We start from the raw sequence: 6,739 nt of genomic DNA on the forward strand, positions 1-6,739 counted from the left end.
TTAAAATATATGGCCACTTATACGAGGTTGTGTGACCAAAGAGTAGTTTAGTTTTATATGGCTAAAACGCTTTATTTTTCCTAGGTTATTTTTCCTAACTAATAGTGACAGCAAAACAACAAATGTGACTATTATTAGTTAATGGCCACACTTTATGCTTCATGTGACCATCACCTTCACCTCCTCCCAGTTACAAATCTAATCCATAAACATCGATTGAGGCTCTTACTCTTCTTCATCACTTTGATTCTTGCTCCAAACTTCATCAACCATCTTGCGATCAAATCTAACGGGGGTTTTCAACATGATTAATTAGAACCCTAGAGATGTCAAAAAATGTTAGGGTTTGAGTTTTGTTGAGAGCAGTTGGCTGACAGATTCGTTCACGTTTATTGATTGGTCTGTAACTCGATGTTAAACAACGATTATGTGACATCCCAAATTTCAAGATTTTTATAAATATGGATTTTAATAAGTGAAGGGTGTTAAACTTGAAAATATACCAAAGAGGGGTCAAAGAGGCAATAAAACAAAATGGTGGGTGATGTATATTTTTGGATGTTCTGGATGTGTGTGTGGATAGAAGAAGAAAATGAGCAAGAAGAAGAGAATGAGCAAGAAGGAGAACAGATGATTTCACTTCTCAAATCGATTATCAAATCGAGCATTAGAAAATACCGTCTAGTAGATCGATCATTGGGTAAGTGTTTCTAACCCTAAGGTTGGGGCTTTGTTATCTACACTTCATGCATGATGATCTAGTACGTGTTTTATGTGATTATTGATGAACTGATAGTGATAATCTTGATTATGTGATCTATTACTAGTTATAATTGTTGATTCTATCATAATAGTGTCAAACTGTGTTCAAGAGTATACCATATTTGATGAACACAGTTGATAAATTAGATATCTTTTATGGATGTGGTTATATGATTATAATCTGTACACAAAAGTTGATTGTTGTAATGCATCAAACATAAGAGGTCATTGTTAAAATATGTGAGCAAATAGGCATTTCAGATCGTGCGTAGAGATTTAAAGTAATGATTTCAAATGAATGCATACAAGGTGTTTGTGAAAATGTCTCAACCAAAAAGGAATTAAAAGAGTTGTTAAGATGTGAAATTCATATTACTGCTGTCAATAAAGTTCGTATAAAATCATAGAAAAATCAGGTGAATGTGTATTATACATGCTTGAAAACCTCTATTTATGTACTAGGTTTCATCTTTGAACACGATAAGCTAATTCACACTCAAAACGGATCAAAACAGTAGATTAAAATGATGACAGCATGCTGTTTGAAGTTAAATTATGTTGCTGTCCTATTCTTTGAATAATCATATAAAATATAAAAATCCGAGAAATATGTATTTTATATTCTTGAAAAGCTTCTTGAGTCTACTACGTTTTATATGTGAACATGAAAAGCTGTTTCGGATGAAATATAGGTCAAAACAGTTAGTTTCTGGAGCAATACAACAGATTCAGCATACTGTTTTGACAGAAAATAGGTTGCTAACCTGTTTTGTTAAAAATCACATATAATAAACCGTAGCTCCGATAAAGGTGAACTTTATATGCTTGGAAACCTCTGTGAGTTTACTACATTTTACTTTTGAGCATATTAAGTTAGTTCTCACTTTTAACTGGTCAAAAGTTGAGGTGAATAGGTGTTGCACAAAAGGTGCAGTACTGAAAATAGTTGTTTTCATAATAATAAATGGTGTGCGCACTTGTTCAGAAGAAATTATAACATAACTGCTTTAATGTAAATTAATACCATAATGTATGAAGTTGCTAAGTAGAGCCTAGTCGTATATGTACTGAGTTAACCGTTAAAACAGGGGAAGTGGATAAATGACTTGAAAATGTTTAACTGATAACTTGATGAACACATTGTTGATTCTTGGCTTGTTACTTATTTGGTATGAATGAGTGATATGAAAATATATAGAATACTAATGCCGAGTGTCCACATTATGTATTCTAACTTGTTGAAAGTTGACTTTAACAAGCTAGGTATGTTGAAGATTGGAAGCCAACGAGTCAAATGGACAAAGTGTAATCAAGCTCCTATGAACAAAGGTAAGTTTATCTTACATCTAGTTTAAAAAGTTACAAGTCTTATTAGTATGTTTTGATTTATTAGGAATATCAAATGGATACGGTCCGCCTTGAACCATTAATTGCAAGTTGATTCTTTTGACTATACTTAATGAGTACATACTGGTTGTTTTAACTCGTTACAGTTTGAAGTTTACCCTACCAAATGTCTAAGTGGGAATTACTCGTGTCTAGAATATAAATAGTACTAGCATTGTGTAGTACGGTTTGATTTGGGTTTCGAACCAGCTTTTCGATTATAATAATAATATAGTAACTAGATGAAGATTTGACTCATTGGTGAATAATAAATTAGTAGCAAGATTTAATTAGAGAAATGATTCGTTAAGTTGTTTTGACGGGTTGTAAATAATATGTTGAAAAGTTGTAACCGTTTCTAAAGTTGAATTTTAGTTGAGACATGAAATAGCATTAAGATTAATTTAAATGGGTTGTAATTATGTTGATGGGTTATAACATGCTGATTAGCCAGCATAGACTACGTTGGAGTTGCATAATAAATTGAATCTTTGGAGTTGCATAGCGGTAGCCAGCATAGACTACGTTGGACCTGGTTTGGCTTAATATTTTGACTAATGTTACTCCGGGTTTAATATCTTATTTATATATAATATTTAAATATTGGAAATAACTAATATATGGTATTAGATTGCTTTAGGCGAAGCCCACAAATGGAAGCGAAAAGCCGAAGATCAAGTGCTCGGATTTGGACACCAATACACATCAAAGTGCAAGTTTCTAATATTGATAATGAATAAGTTTTAAAATATGTACTATCTTCGATTAAAAGACAAGTTCCTACGGATATTATGCGTGATGTTCGAATATTATACGTGATGTGTGGATACATGTTAGGACTTTTGGTACTGTTGACATTACTTATTATCACCAACGATTTTTTTTAATTGAGTCGTACCGACCCTGACCTGTTTCGACCATGGCCCGTTTCGACCCATAACCCATTTCGACCCAACCCAACCCATTTTCCACCCCTATGTTTAATGTATATTGACGGGTTACGCGGGTTGTACCTCTTAAGACACAATTTAAAAAAATATTCAAAAACAATAATAAAAAAAATCATAAGTAAAATTATAAATAAAAAACGGAAAGAGTAAAAAAAACTAAAACATGTCCTCCGTTGTCCTTGTTCAAAAAAAATCGACCCGAAACCCGTTTTGACCCGTTCCGACCTTGACCCATTTTGACCCGGACCCGTTATGACCCGAACCTTTTGACCCTGACCCATTTTGACCTGAACCATAACAACCCCTTTTTTCAATTGACCCATTCCGACCCTGACCCGTTTCGACCCATAACCTGTTCAGACCCATAAACCGTTTCGACCCAACCCAACCCATTTGTCACCCCTATGTTTAATGTATATTGACGGGTTATGCGAGTTGTACCTCTTAATACACTATTTAAAATTATATGCATAATGGGCCATTAGAGATTTCAAGGCCCAATATGATTCATTAGGACATGTATCAGTTGATTTTTTCTATTATGGTCTAATATGACTCCCTATTACACGATATAGCCCTTAAATATCTAATGTTACATATCACATTCCATAATAGACCACTAAGAGATTTCAAGCTCTAATATGGCCCATTAGAGCGACTATGACATGAAAAAGGCTATAATGGGCCACTAACACCAACAAGGCCCAATAAGACCTATGATGAAAGTATCACATGTTATGGACTATTAACATCTAACTATGACTAATGACATTCCTATACAACCTTCTTAGAGCAACGATGATGTGATAAAGGCTATAATGGGCCACAAACACCAGTTAAGGTCCAATAAGGCTCATTGATGAAAGTAAGACATTTTGTTGGACGTTAACCAAAATATGACTCACTAAACTCATATTCAACCCTTTTAGAGCAACTATGATATGATAGAGACTACAATGGGTCACTAACAACAATTAAGGCCCAAGACAACCCATTAATGCATATTATGACGACCAACTATGACTCACTACACTCCTATACAACCTGTTAACGTAACTATGACAAGATAGAGACCATACTGGCCATTAACAACAATCAAGGCCCAATATGGCCCATTAATAAAAGTATTATATGCTATTGGGCGTTGACACATGCCTATGGCTCATTACACTCGTATACAACCCTCTAGTAGCAACGGGGACATGATAGATGCTATAATGGCCACTAGTACCATTCAAGGCCCATTGATGAATGCATGACATGTTTTGGGCGTCAACATCTAAGTATGACTAATGATAGTCATATACAAACTTCTTAAAGCAACTATGACGTAACCAAGGGACACTAACATCTAACTGTGAGTCTATGACTAATGATAGCCAAATAAGGCATATTAACGAAAGTATGGTGTGTTTCGGGCGTTAACACCTAACCATGACTAATGACACTCCTATACAACTCTTTTAGAGCAACTGTGACATGATAGATGCTATAATGAGACACTAACACCGATCAAGAACTAGTATGACCCACTAATAAGCGTATGGTTATTATTGGGCGTTAACACTGATTACTACACTCTTATACAACTCTTTTAGAGTAACTATAAATATCACTTTGTTATATTATTTAAGGTTTAATTAGTTGTTATATATACACACACACACACACACACACACACACTAACAACTCTTTATTTAATTATTAAAAATAAAAATATTTAATTCTATTTATTTTCTATTAATTTTACTTCCCTCAAAATTTCAAATTAAATTCACCCCCTCTTTTCTTCAAAAAATTTTGAATTACCCTCTTATTCTTAAATTTAATTTCAAATTAACCTACCTTTTTTTCTTTCTCTTCATTACTTCTTATTCTTATTCTTCTTCATCTCTCTACACACACCATCTTTCATCTTTAATTCTCTAACTCACTCAATTTTTAACCAAATCCTTTGATTCCGGGCTTTAATCTTATTATTTTTGCGAGAGGAATTCACGTATGGTGTCGGTTTCCATCAATTTTATCTCGATTTTTGTCGGATTCGTGTTGAGGGTGAAGAACCCTAAGAACCAAGTTTGGGGAGTTTCAGTTTTAAGTGTTATTTTTTGTAATTGAAGCATAGTAGATCTTCTTTCATCGTTAAAAAGGTATGTATTTCACTTGTAATTGAAGCTTAGTACATCTTCTTTCATTGCTGGCAGATTCATTTTTGTTTATTTATTGGTATGTAACTTGATGTTAAACGATGATTATTGAACAATTTCTTATTCTAGGATATAGTACTATGAGTCTAGTTTCCAGAAAGGTAAAGTTTGTAATTTTTGGACGAGTTTTGAAGAGTTTTTAGAATTTTACAAAAACACTGGTCAAATCTGATTTGGGGAGTTATATTCTGGTCTTTATTTCCGACACCATAACTCCCTAATAACAAAACCAAACGGGTTGGTTCCAGTTCTGAAAATTAGTATTATGAGCTACGAATACAACCCAATTGGTCTTGCACAATTTGGATTAATGAGTTTATAGAATCATTAAACAAGTTTTTGTTGTGCAATCTGCTGAATTGTTGATACATATCTTTAATGCTTGAATTATTGTGAGCTTTGAATGCATGAGAAAAATATAATAAAAATTGTTTGAGAAACCTAATTCAAATTTTCTACTGTGGTAAATTTTGTAGAATTTATACTTCATCTTTTCATAGTGAATAAAATCAATTTGTACATGCTATAATCTGTCTCGTGAACTAAGTGATCATAAGTTAAGTTGTATGGTGAATGTTTGGTTGATTTGCCATGATACGATGTGTGAATACATGTTAGGACTTTGTAGTACAGTTGACATTGATTATTATCACCAACGATTCGTCGATTCAATTTTGTGTTTGTGTATACATTATGTCGAATGTGATTGTGCGTGAAGGTCGTTGTGCGATGCGTCGATTCAAGTTTTTATTTTTATATTCTTTACCCTATATATGTATCATATATTTTTCTCTCTTTATAGGGTTGGAACACAGAAAAATGGCTAAAGAAGTCCGTGAGCGGGAGAGACAACCGCACGAAAGAGGGTAATTATGGCAGTATATCTCAGCATACGGGGGGTTCAATAGGATTTGATAAGCATCGTATCCGCTTGGTAAGCTAGTTTTATTTGTAAATTCAATCTTAAAAAATTAGGTCAAAAATTATAATTGTTTATGCTTTAACGTTTATTACATTACTTCTTATTAGGAAAAAGAACATGGTCGAAAAGTTAAGTGGATTGAAGTATTCTTAGATACCCACCTCAACAAAGAAAGCAAGAAAACGTATTGGGTGGGCGAGCTCAACATTAATAACCTTGTTGGATTTGATTTTTGTACGGAAAAGTCAGAACACGCATTTGTAAGTTATCTTTATCATTTTTCGTTTTATTATATAGTTAGGTATAACATATCAACCAGGGGAGAGCAAATGAAATAAACCGTTTCATATTTCATATACATGTGGTAACATAAAAACTGCTAGCACTATAATTTAATATACATATGGTATACTCATAAACGGCTTGGTTCGGTTTATAACTAAAAATTTAAATGAAAATTACATATTGATTTTGTGGGTGTAATATATAAACGGGTTGGTTCGGGTTCAGGT

The sequence above is a fragment of the Bidens hawaiensis genome, unplaced genomic scaffold (assembly GCF_021521415.1).
Source record: "Bidens hawaiensis isolate Kalapana, Puna unplaced genomic scaffold, B.hawaiensis_p1.1 tig00003988_1, whole genome shotgun sequence".
Classification (NCBI taxonomy): Eukaryota; Viridiplantae; Streptophyta; class Magnoliopsida; order Asterales; family Asteraceae; genus Bidens; species Bidens hawaiensis.